At 38.6% G+C, this 13091-nt stretch overlaps 1 protein-coding gene across 1 annotated transcript in view; it reads right to left on the bottom strand.

The window, feature by feature from the left end:
* Positions 1-13091, bottom strand: part of LOC117430243 (transmembrane protein 132E) — a 299335-nt gene that overhangs the window by 166797 nt on the left and 119447 nt on the right. The gene's annotated exons all lie outside the window — the stretch shown is intronic.

The following is a 13091-nucleotide window of genomic DNA, read 5'->3' as shown; positions in this document are numbered from 1 at the left end:
CTTTTGCCACATTTCAGGCTTCAAACATAAAGATATGAAACTGTAATTTTTTGTGAAGAATCAACAACAAGTGGGACACAATCATGAAGTGGAACGAAATTTATTGGATATTTCAAACTTTTTTAACAAATAAAAAACTGAAAAATTGGGCGTGCAAAATTATTCAGCCCCCTTAAGTTAATACTTTGTAGCGCCACCTTTTGCTGCGATTACAGCTGTAAGTCGCTTGGGGTATGTCTCTATCAGTTTTGCACATCGAGAGACTGAAATTTTTGCCCATTCCTCCTTGCAAAACAGCTCGAGCTCAGTGAGGTTGGATGGAGAGCATTTGTGAACAGCAGTTTTCAGTTCTTTCCACAGATTCTCGATTGGATTCAGGTCTGGACTTTGACTTGGCCATTCTAACACCTGGATATGTTTATTTGTGAACCATTCCATTGTAGATTTTGCTTTATGTTTTGGATCATTGTCTTGTTGGAAGACAAATCTCCGTCCCAGTCTCAGGTCTTTTGCAGACTCCATCAGGTTTTCTTCCAGAATGGTCCTGTATTTGGCTCCATCCATCTTCCCATCAATTTTAACCATCTTCCCTGTCCCTGCTGAAGAAAAGCAGGCCCAAACCATGATGCTGCCACCACCATGTTTGACAGTGGGGATGGTGTGTTCAGGGTGATGAGCTGTGTTGCTTTTACGCCAAACATAACGTTTTGCATTGTTGCCAAAAAGTTCGATTTTGGTTTCATCTGACCAGAGCACCTTCTTCCACATGTTTGGTGTGTCTCCCAGGTGGCTTGTGGCAAACTGTAAACGACACTTTTTATGGATATCTTTAAGAAATGGCTTTCTTCTTGCCACTCTTCCATAAAGGCCAGATTTGTGCAGTATACGACTGATTGTTGTCCTATGGACAGAGTCTCCCACCTCAGCTGTAGATCTCTGCAGTTCATCCAGAGTGATCATGGGCCTCTTGGCTGCATCTCTGATCAGTCTTCTCCTTGTATGAGCTGAAAGTTTAGAGGGACGGCCAGGTCTTGGTAGATTTGCAGTGGTCTGATACTCCTTCCATTTCAATATTATCGCTTGCACAGTGCTCCTTGGGATGTTTAAAGCTTGGGAAATCTTTTTGTATCCAAATCCGGCTTTAAACTTCTCCACAACAGTATCTCGGACCTGCCTGGTGTGTTCCTTGTTCTTCATGATGCTCTCTGCGCTTTAAACGGACCTCTGAGACTATCACAGTGCAGGTGCATTTATACGGAGACTTGATTACACACAGGTGGATTCTATTTATCATCATTAGTCATTTAGGTCAACATTGGATCATTCAGAGATCCTCACTGAACTTCTGGAGAGAGTTTGCTGCACTGAAAGTAAAGGGGCTGAATAATTTTGCACGCCCAATTTTTCAGTTTTTTATTTGTTAAAAAAGTTTGAAATATCCAATAAATTTCGTTCCACTTCATGATTGTGTCCCACTTGTTGTTGATTCTTCACAAAAAATTACAGTTTCATATCTTTATGTTTGAAGCCTGAAATGTGGCAAAAGGTCGCAAAGTTCAAGGGGGCCGAATACTTTCGCAAGGCACTGTACATTTGACTGTAATTTTTACCATGGTTACAGTATACTATGCATTTGCCATGGTTTGTCATGTTGTTATGCGTTATCTTACCTTTCTGTGCTTCACAATGCTTACCTGTGCTTTACCGTTGTTTCACTGAACTTTATTACACTTTGCTGTGTGTTTGCTATGGGACACTTTTATTAGGGCCATAATGATACTATTGAAGCTTGTCCCTTTTGACTCTCATTATATTGTGGTCAGGACATTCCAGTGTGGAGATAATAAGCAGAGGGTGACATTAGCAGGAGTTATATTAAGCGAGTTGTACAATACTTCAATAGTATTTGCCATTACAATGTTATCAATGAAAGGACTCTTACCTAATAAGGAGTACCAAGATATTTAGTAAACAAGAGGCACAATGGAAAAGAAATACCTCCCAGTCATTGTGAATTCTGACTTTCACTGCCATCCTAATTCATTCATCCCTAGTAATAGTGTTTATCATTGTGATTCTTCAGGTGTACAGGGAGAGATACACCCTGTATGTGAATGAGACAGGCAGGCATTCAGAACAACACTGATGGTAATAATGAAGTGCAAGAGGAAAATGATTACACACAGTGACAAAAACAACGGCTTAGCTTTCAACAAGATCTATTATTCTATCTGAAGACTGCTCCATTTAGAAAGGTGCCATCCCAAAGAGATTACTGTAGGGTATTCCACTGAGTCCCAGCGCTGTTCTATAATGCAGGTTGTAAGAGATGCTTATTAGATTTAAGGATCTAGTAGTGATAAGATGGACATTCATCCCAACACAATCTCCTATCCCTTGGGTTTAGTAAAGCATAATATTGAAAATCATTCCGAATAACTCAAGCTAGGATAGAATTACAATGCTTTTGGCTGCCTTGTGCTGGTTTCATGGCAGAGCTCTGTGCTCACTTACCATCTGATTCACACTGATTTCTTTTTACGGTAAAACAATGGTGTATATGGCCTTGATTTCACACCACTCTTCACTTGTATTGTACACTTCTAGACTCCTATAGACAGTTTCAATTGCGTTTGGCTAGAATCTGAAGTTGATTTTGCATTTATAACCTTTCAGGTACCGTGCAGTTAGGGTTACCATATGATTCCATGTACACTAGGACAGTTTGGGACAGTTCAGGCTTTTTAACTCACATCACAATGCATTCTGTTACATTTTACCTCTCAGCAGGACTACACTTACCAGAATGCACTGGGGTGTGAGTTGAAAAGCCTGAACTGTCCCAGACTGTCCTAGTGTACATGGAGTGATGTGGTAACCCTATGTGCAATTATTACATGACTATGAAGACCCTCTCTTCTTTTACTTCTGTTTGGAATACAAAAAGACAACACACTATAGATGAAAAGTTGCTGATGCTTCCTGGTACCTAATCATGTGTTGCAGCTCAAACTCACTCCAATAGCTGCAATCAGAGCATGTGATGAGCAGCAAGAGTACAGAGATGAGCAGTTTACAGTGTTTGATTGGTTGAATTAATCTGGAGAGTGAAGAACAAATAAAGCACAAAAAAAATAGGTAATAATGTTAATAAAGGTTTGGTTTTAAAGCATTGGTTAGTATGCCTTTGTTTTCAGTAACATCTTAAAGAGAAGCCAACCACTACAGAAAGACCAGTTCACTTTGCATAGCGATCTGTCCCTGTAGGTACATACTGAAAAGAGCTCCCTTTCACATAGCACATGTACATTAGAACTGAGACCTTTCACAGCACATGTGCATTAGAACTGAGACCTTTCATAGCACATGTGCATTAGAACTGAGACCTTTCACAGCACATGTACATTAGAACTGAGACCTTTCATAGCACATGTGCATTAGAACTGAGACCTTTCACAGCACATGTGCATTAGAACTGAGACCTTTCATAGCACATGTACATTAGAACTGAGACCTTTCACAGCACATGTACATTAGAACTGAGACCTTTCACAGCACATGTACATTAGAACTGAGACCTTTCACAGCACATGTGCATTAGAACTGAGACCTTTCACAGCACATGTACATTAGAACTGAGACCTTTCATAGCACATGTGCATTAGAACTGAGACCTTTCACAGCACATGTACATTAGAACTGAGACCTTTCACAGCACATGTGCATTAGAACTGAGACCTTTCACAGCACATGTGCATTAGTTCTGAGACCTTTCATAGCACATGTGCATTAGAACTGAGACCTTTCACAGCACATGTGCATTAGAACTGAGACCTTTCACAGCACATGTGCATTAGTTCTGAGACCTTTCATAGCACATGTGCATTAGAACTGAGACCTTTCACAGCACATGTGCATTAGAACTGAGACCTTTCACAGCACATGTGCATTAGAACTGAGACCTCTCATAGCACATGTGCATTAGAACTGAGACCTTTAACAGCACATGTGCATTAGAACTGAGACCTTTCACAGCACATGTGCATTAGTTCTGAGACCTTTCACAGCACATGTGCAATAGTGCTGAGAGCTTTCCGCCAACATAGCCTCATGTTTCACTCCTATTCTGATGACACCCAGCTCTACCTGAAACTAGACCCTGGATGTCCCTCTACCATGATCCGGCTCTCAGCTTGCATCCAAGACATTGAGGCCTGGATGTCTGGCAATTTTCTTCAACTCAAAACCAACAAATCTGAACTTCTTCTAGTAGGATCGAAAAATCAACTCAAGAACCTCAATATTGCTACCTTGAACCTCGGAAACTGTAAGAAGCCTTGGTGTACAAGCCTCTGGATAGTAACCTCTCCTTTGATGCCCACATCTCTGCAGTCAAATCCTCCTTCTACCACCTCCGAAACATCTCAAAGGTCCATCCCTACCTTTCCCTCCCAGATGCAGAGATACTCTGTCATACATTCATCTCCTCTCGACTCGACTACTGCAACTCTTTCTACGGTGGTCTTCCATCACGCGCCATAAACCGACTGCAGCTGGTTCAAAATGCTGTGGTAGGATCCTTACCAGATGTAAAAAAACATGATCATACTACCCTGTCTTGCCCAGCTGCAATGGCTACCTTTTAAGTTCAGGATTACTTTCAAAATTCTCCTGCTTGCCTACAAGGCCATTCATCACACAGGTCCAGAGTATCTGTCCAACCTGCTCACCCACTATGTCCCTGCCCGCGAGCTGAGGTCCTAGATAGGCCTGCTTGTTATACCCAAGCAAAAGCGTGCCACACTCGCAGAGCGCTCTTTTAGATTCATGGCCCTGACTCTCTCCCAGCTTTAGTGTGTGCAGCTCCCACAATCGCTCGCTTCAAATCAACTCTTAAGACCCATTTGTTCTCTCTTGCTTTTAATGCTCTCTAAGCCTATCTGTTATTAGCTGTTGTCTAAATTGCTGTTTCAGGTTTTTCACGCCCTCTTATTCATATGATTCTGCTTGACATCCAAAATGTTTTAATTCACATCCTAACCTTTTATTTAATGTATTCTGCTCATATTTAATGTATTTGCATTGTTTTTTTACTGTTTGTATTTAATGTACTATGCCCTGTATTTCACTGTATTTAATATATTATGCATTGTTCCTCACTATCTTGTAAAGCGCTTTGTGATGGTGGTCCACTGTAAAAGGCACCACATAAAATTTTGATTGATTGATTGATTTCACAGCACAGATATATTGCCATCATTTCGGAGGTCTCAGATTTTCCTAAATGAAAAACACATACACAATGGTGAAGGTTAACTAGATTTTTTAATGATAATTTACTTGAAGCTGTTGGTGAAGAAAATGTATGTTGCTCCCTGCAGACACTTTAATGCTGTATTTTCTGTCTTAGTAAAGTCGCATGAAGGAAGTCGACATTGAAAACAGTGATTGGTACAATAAATACAAGCCAGTGCGGCTAGATTCTGAGGTTCTGAGTTATTTTAAAGAAATTCATTCCGAATATTTCTGGAGAAAAAAAAAAGCGTTCAAGAAAAGTCTTTGTTTAAAAAACTAAACTTCCTGAATTGTTTTTCCTACAGTGGGAAGCATGGAAAAGAGTGCAAGAGACAGTTTAGTGCTTCCAAACGCCATGAAAAAATACCACGAAAAATCAAATGCACATTTAACACGTGTGCCTCTTTCACATATGCAAAAGTAAGATCTGTGAAGTATTACATATCAGATGAGATTCACTGGAATTATTCTGTTCTGAATGGCAATGTACAGTGCTATACTGGAGTGCAGTATTTCAAGGAACACATGCCTGAGCTTCATTACACACTCCTGTCAGGTTCAATGTCATGCTTTAATAAATACACAGTATTACAGCAAAGCTTTTTTTCCAGCCTACTCATAAAAGCATGTTGTTTATGTCTGGAAATATCCGCAGACAAAATTATATGGGAAGGAAGAAAGTTATAACAATACATTTAATGGAACAGGTAACTATTTCAGCATTATTGGTAGCCTAGTAATTGGTTTCACCATATAGTATATTAACAGCATCATTTTAAGTACTGTACATTTACTCCATTTTATTCATGTTGTCAGTATACATATTCTTTTAAATATGATTTCCTTTTTTAATTCCATAGCTTTATTATCATATATTTACACAATATAAATAACATCACTACAGAAGGCCATTTCTACAATATGGTTAAAATAACATGTTAAACTAACAGTTCATTATCAGGGCATACCAAGGGTCATCATTTTAATATAAAAACAAACAAACAAAAAAAACACAATGTGGGATGGGTGCCAATTAAGCACTTTTTAAGTTATATATATATATATATATATATATATATATATATATTAGGATGATACAATTGTGAAATCTTATGAGGATTTAAAAAAATCATATTTATATACAAAAGTTATAGAATTCAATATAACAACGACCAGCAAATCAACAATAACAAAAAAAAAAAAAAAAACCCTCCCAGAAGAGATATGATGTCATCGTGGCACAGAAATCAGAGCAGTCCGGCGCGTAGGGGTTAAAACAAATAAACTGCACATAATAGAGGTGTCATTAATGACACTTGTGTCCTCTACTGAATAATACAAATCCAGTGTGTTAAATCAAACCATTACCCACTCGCATTGCACTTTAACCAACACGAGCACCATTTCAAACTGCATGCATCAGTCTTATCCCCCGTTTCCACTGCCTGGCGCAGGCTGTTCCCACGGCTCGCCTGAGCGGCTGAGCGCAGCTATCTGCTCAGGATTTGTATCTCATACTCCATGTAGCCAAGTGCGTCATCACAGCGGCAGGAGGTGCATGCAGAGAAGAAACTGACAGGGAAATCACTCCCACTGTGGCTGATTTTCTTTCTTTCTTGTTTGATTGTATTCCCTGAAAGCAGAGCACTTTGTTAACTTGAACAATGTTCATCCTGCTTCGGCACACAAGACACAAGTCTGCAGTCGCTTTGCCTTTTTGTTCATGATAAACACAACGTCAACGCCTGGCTGTTGGTTTGGCTGTGCTCTCCTCCTTAAACAGATTCCTTTTTATTTGAAATGAGACTATGGTTACATTCATTTGTTATCGCCGGTTTCTTTAAAACAAAACGCAATACAATCCCACAATCCCCCAGTTATCTTTGACACATTGAACGTATTTCCAAGGTTGTCCAGGTTTGTTAAAAAGCACTGAACGCTCTTTTGATTTTGCCAGCTGGCAGTGGACAGCCGAAGCCTGTAGTGCCAGGCAGTGGAAAGGAGGCATTATATGCTACCATAACACTCCAAGAAAGCAAGACAAGATAGCAACAAGCAATAGCCCAACTAACAACAGACAGCCCATTCGGAAATACCAAAATAACACCACTGTACCAGATAATATTTCCCTCTTAAGACCTCATACTACCTACGATTCTTCCCTGTCTTCTCATCCTTTTTATTTTTATTTCCCTCTTGTACTAACTTTTCTCACGGGACTAATTAACTACTCACAACTCGATCAGCTTAATTTACCATTTGTGGATAATTAGCACTGCTCTTAATGTGACTCAGCGAAAACAAAAGCACCACCTGAAGACACTGAAAAAGAACGCCAATCATTGACGTTACTTAGTATTTTAGTATTTCTAAATTAAATAAAAGATGATCTCAGATAACGATGGAAGCATTGTACAATACAGTAATCAACAGGGTCCAAATAGTGTATGAAGGCCAGTGATACAAGCAAAGCCTTAGAGACATAGTAGGAGGTTATAACTTGATTAAAAACACAGGGTATTATTTTTCCTCCCCTGCTTCCTACGTCCTATTTTCTTCTTTTTCATAATCCTTGACATTTCAATTACAGAGCAAGCTTTCATTAGACAAGTTAGCTTTTAATTGTTATTCATGTTACATATTTTCTAATTTGACAAAGCATATTAAACTGCCACACCAGCTAGAGCCGTGAAATTCAGCTCCAGTCGTGTCAGAAGAAGTTTATGAGTGGGATTCATTTACACACCGCTGTTTCAAAAACTACTTACTGTCGAGCTGTAGAGTTTGAAGGTTTAGACATCTTTTATAAGTTGCTCCTTTTTATTTTTCAGGTGCTCACAAAATACTGTAATAAACCACTCACCACTCTTCATTGATACCTGTTAATTATGATACAGCTTTTACCCCTTCCAGTTTATGAGTCGTTTCTGACCACCTGAGCTGAGGACATGCCACAACTGAGTGGGGCGGTGATACTAGTATCCTAACTATTAATTTATTGAGGTCAGCCGTTCTGTTATTACTGAAAATAAAGCACAGCTCAGATGATACTAATACTGACTCCAGCGCCTACTGATGAAACGCTTCACATGGACACCTGAGCCCTGCTCTCATAAAAACTGTCTCAGCTCTTATGAACTCGAGAGCTCCATTTGTAACTTTTGTAACAAGCCACAGCACTGTCGTTATCACTTACATGAACAACATGTGCTAATGTTAGTAAGAATGAGTTAAACCAGGGAGTTGCATTGTTACTGTGGAACACACCACATCATTGCCACTAATATACAACATCTTTAAGTGATTTATTTTGCCTTGTCTGAAATAATCATTGCAGTCAAGGAAAATAATCAACTTTTTGAGAGCTTGGCTCAAGCATCCTCCTCAGGAAGCATTTCATCGGTAAGCAGTGGTTTGAGACAAAGGTGTCATCTACTCTTATTTAGTAATAACAGAACAGCTGACTACAGAATGCCATGGGAGAACAGTTTCCAGATGTGTTGTAATAGATAATCAACTAAAAAAGCCCATTTTAAACAGTGTGACCAGAAGAGGTAAGGAAATAGATTTTAAGCCTTTTTTTTTGGAAAACGCAGGTAAAACACCATACTGTGTAAAGATTAAAACATGAAATTGTGCTATAGGTTAGCTCTTCTAGATTGAAGAAGAGACACATACGTTCTGAGTGTTTGTCCAGACTTTAAAACAAAAACCTTTCCTCTTGACTGAGTAGAAACTGTCCTACTGCACGATCAACGAAGGGGGGATAATTCAAATCAATTCTACATAATGCACAGTCCATGTATATTTATAAGCATTCACATTCCCAATCTTTAGCTTGCAGGGTAATTTTCCGCTCTGGTTGATGACCCTAGCAATATTTTGTGGTGTTGGGACAGCACAATGTTTCAGAATGCAGTAGTCTTAACAAGGTGCTTCAGATGAGTTGTTTATAACAACGCTCCTCGCTATTTGAGGTTTTTTGCTCTTACAAGACCAAGATCATTGCCTCAGGGCACCCCCTTTAAGTGGTGCTTATAAAATATGTCCATACATATCCAAGCACTTTTGAAATAATGCTAGAGCAAGCTTGTATTTTTATGTTAAGTAGCTTCAAATCAAAATTTTTTTTTTACATTTCCCATACTATTTTGTGATTTTGGGTTACTCCAAAATTGAGTTATGAGATGCCTTTTCTAAACCTGGCTTTGGGCTTACTTAGAGTGTCTGGAGACTCCTACGTGCCGGGACTGAACTGCCTTTCTTATTCCAATGAAATCCTGTGACCGTGTGACCTTTCAACTCTTCCAGCCCCTGTCTATATCAATCTAGAGTCACATAGAAGTCACAGGAAGGCTGTTCAGTCCCGGCAGTTAGGATTCTCTAGTGATTCGTGGAATATCTACAGTTCTCTATGAAAAGTCATGATGTATCATCAATGTATTACAACACCATAAATTAATAAATAAACAAATACAAAAAACATATAAAAAAACTATTCTCTTTGATCTCTAGAAATGAAATTAAACTAATACATCCCTTGCAAAACTCCCAGGTCCCTCCCTCTCCATTGCCTCAAATGTGCAATGAGGGTTCTGGTCCCTGACATCAGCAGGGCGAGTCAAGGAAGCGAGTGGAGATGTAGCACGGCATACCTTGTGGGTACATTCCACTGCACTGCACCATGTTTTAAATTCTGGCTCACAACATAACATACATCGTGACCCAACAGTGATGTATGAATTTACTTTGAGTTTTTTTTCATTATTTTTATTTATTTATTTATGCATGTTTGTTGAAATCTATTTATTGTTCTTGTTATTTACTATTTAATTTATTCACTATTTTTAGTTTTATTTGCAATTTTGTATGTATTGATTTCATATTTTATGTATTTATTTACTTACTATTTGATTTATTTATTTTGTTATTAACTTATTTGACCTCAAGAGGTCAAAGATCATTCTGTTTATGGTCTTTTTATTGGAAAATTTCTCCTCAAATTTTGACTTTTACATTAACACCAAGCCTTGGTGGCATTACATTGTGATTGAAAGAGAGCAATAGTTACCATTTCTGTGCCTTATTATATTCCAGCATGTTCTGAATTATGTAAATAGTTACTGGAAAAAAGGGTCTTAATATGGAGACAGACTATTACTGTATCTCTTGTGGGGCCATTCCTTTATCTGTTGCACCTTTTTACATTTTACCATGTTCTGAATTCTGTACACAGTTTGAAAATAATATTTTTCAAGTTCTAAGTTTTTAAATGATATATGGTTTTATGGTGATTTAATCAAAATTTCACATAAAAAAACCTAGCTCAGAGAGGGTTAATTATTTCCTCACAAATGTGCTTATCACAGCAATCTGTGCAAGCCTCTCACCTACAAATCAAACATCTCCTCTCTTCAACTGCCAAACTATTTGCATAATGAAAAATAGATTACTATTTGCTAAAAGGAGCCTGAGGTGTCTATAAATATTACCAATTATGTGTTAATGTTACTTAAAGTTTCACATTCTCCCATATGAAAGACTTTCATATTACCACATCTTTGCTTTAATTCACACTATTAATTAAAGTATATAACATTTGACAATACATTAAGTTTTCCCATGCTTGTCCCATGGTTATACTATGCATTTATTATAGATTTCCATGTTGTTTATGTGCTTTACCATACCTCTCTGGGCTTTACAATACCTGCCTATGCTTTAGCATGCTATCACTATGCTTTATTACTCTTCGCAGGGCTGTTTTCTGTTGATCAATTTTAATAAGAGAAGGTACAGAGAAAAAAAAAACATACAGCATAGATACAGTGCCTTGCGAAAGTATTCGGCCCCCTTGAACTTTGCGACCTTTTGCCACATTTCAGGCTTCAAACATAAAGATATGAAACTGTAATTTTTTGTGAAGAATCAACAACAAGTGGGACACAATCATGAAGTGGAACGAAATTTATTGGATATTTCAAACTTTTTTAACAAATAAAAAACTGAAAAATTGGGCGTGCAAAATTATTCAGCCCCCTTAAGTTAATACTTTGTAGCGCCACCTTTTGCTGCGATTACAGCTGTAAGTCGCTTGGGGTATGTCTCTATCAGTTTTGCACATCGAGAGATGTGCCCATTCCCAATTTTTGCCCATTCCTCCTTGCAAAACAGCTCGAGCTCAGTGAGGTTGGATGGAGAGCATTTGTGAACAGCAGTTTTCAGTTCTTTCCACAGATTCTCGATTGAATTCAGGTCTGGACTTTGACTTGGCCATTCTAACACCTGGATATGTTTATTTGTGAACCATTCCATTGTAGATTTTGCTACCAGAATGGTCCTGTATTTGGCTCCATCCATCTTCCCATCAATTTTAACCATCTTCCCTGTCCCTGCTGAAGAAAAGCAGGCCCAAACCATGATGCTGCCACCACCATGTTTGACAGTGGGGATGGTGTGTTCAGGGTGATGAGCTGTGTTGCTTTTACGCCAAACATAATGTTTTGCATTGTTGCCAAAAAGTTCGATTTTGGTTTCATCTGACCAGAGCACCTTCTTCCACATGTTTGGTGTGTCTCCCAGGTGGCTTGTGGCAAACTGTAAACGACACTTTTTATGGATATCTTTAAGAAATGGCTTTCTTCTTGCCACTCTTCCATAAAGGCCAGATTTGTGCAGTATACGACTGATTGTTGTCCTATGGACAGAGTCTCCCACCTCAGCTGTAGATCTCTGCAGTTCATCCAGAGTGATCATGGGCCTCTTGGCTGCATCTCTGATCAGTCTTCTCCTTGTATGAGCTGAAAGTTTAGAGGGACGGCCAGGTCTTGGTAGATTTGCAGTGGTCTGATACTCCTTCCATTTCAATATTATCGCTTGCACAGTGCTCCTTGGGATGTTTAAAGCTTGGGAAATCTTTTTGTATCCAAATCCGGCTTTAAACTTCTCCACAACAGTATCTCGGACCTGCCTGGTGTGTTCCTTGTTCTTCATGATGCTCTCTGCGCTTTAAACGGACCTCTGAGACTATCACAGTGCAGGTGCATTTATACGGAGACTTGATTACACACAGGTGGATTCTATTTATCATCATTAGTCATTTAGGTCAACATTGGATCATTCAGAGATCCTCACTGAACTTCTGGAGAGAGTTTGCTGCACTGAAAGTAAAGGGGCTGAATAATTTTGCACGCCCAATTTTTCAGTTTTTTATTTGTTAAAAAAGTTTGAAATATCCAATAAATTTCGTTCCACTTCATGATTGTGTCCCACTTGTTGTTGATTCTTCACAAAAAATTACAGTTTCATATCTTTATGTTTGAAGCCTGAAATGTGGCAAAAGGTCGCAAAGTTCAAGGGGGCCGAATACTTTCGCAAGGCACTGTATCTCATTGATATGCACAAGAGTTTTTTTTTTTAAATATATATTTTGGTTATTGTTATCAATGTCCTTGATTAAAGGTTAATACTATGAATATATTTAAGGAGTAATCAGTAAATTGTATTCATTAATAACTAAAAAGAATATATACTATTTAAAAATCATCGTTAACCATAACCGGTGCATCTTTTATACAGGAAAATGTGAGACCTGCAAAAAGATTTACTTGAATTACATTGTTAGCTCTATGTACTTTAAAGTGCATTTGGATCCTAAAATATAGGATCCAAATCCTGTAGGTGGTTGTGATGGGAAGAGAAGGAATCTGCACAGTAAATCTCCCTCCCGATCAGGAAGGGTACTGTGTAAGGGGGGTGGTACGCTTTCCTCTAGATGGGCTGACTCGACACTAGGT

Source organism: Acipenser ruthenus, chromosome 26 (assembly GCF_902713425.1).
Source record: "Acipenser ruthenus chromosome 26, fAciRut3.2 maternal haplotype, whole genome shotgun sequence".
In the NCBI taxonomy this organism is placed as follows: domain Eukaryota; kingdom Metazoa; phylum Chordata; class Actinopteri; order Acipenseriformes; family Acipenseridae; genus Acipenser; species Acipenser ruthenus.
The sequence above is the reverse complement of the archived record's forward strand: the minus strand, read 5'-3'. Positions and strand labels throughout refer to the sequence as shown.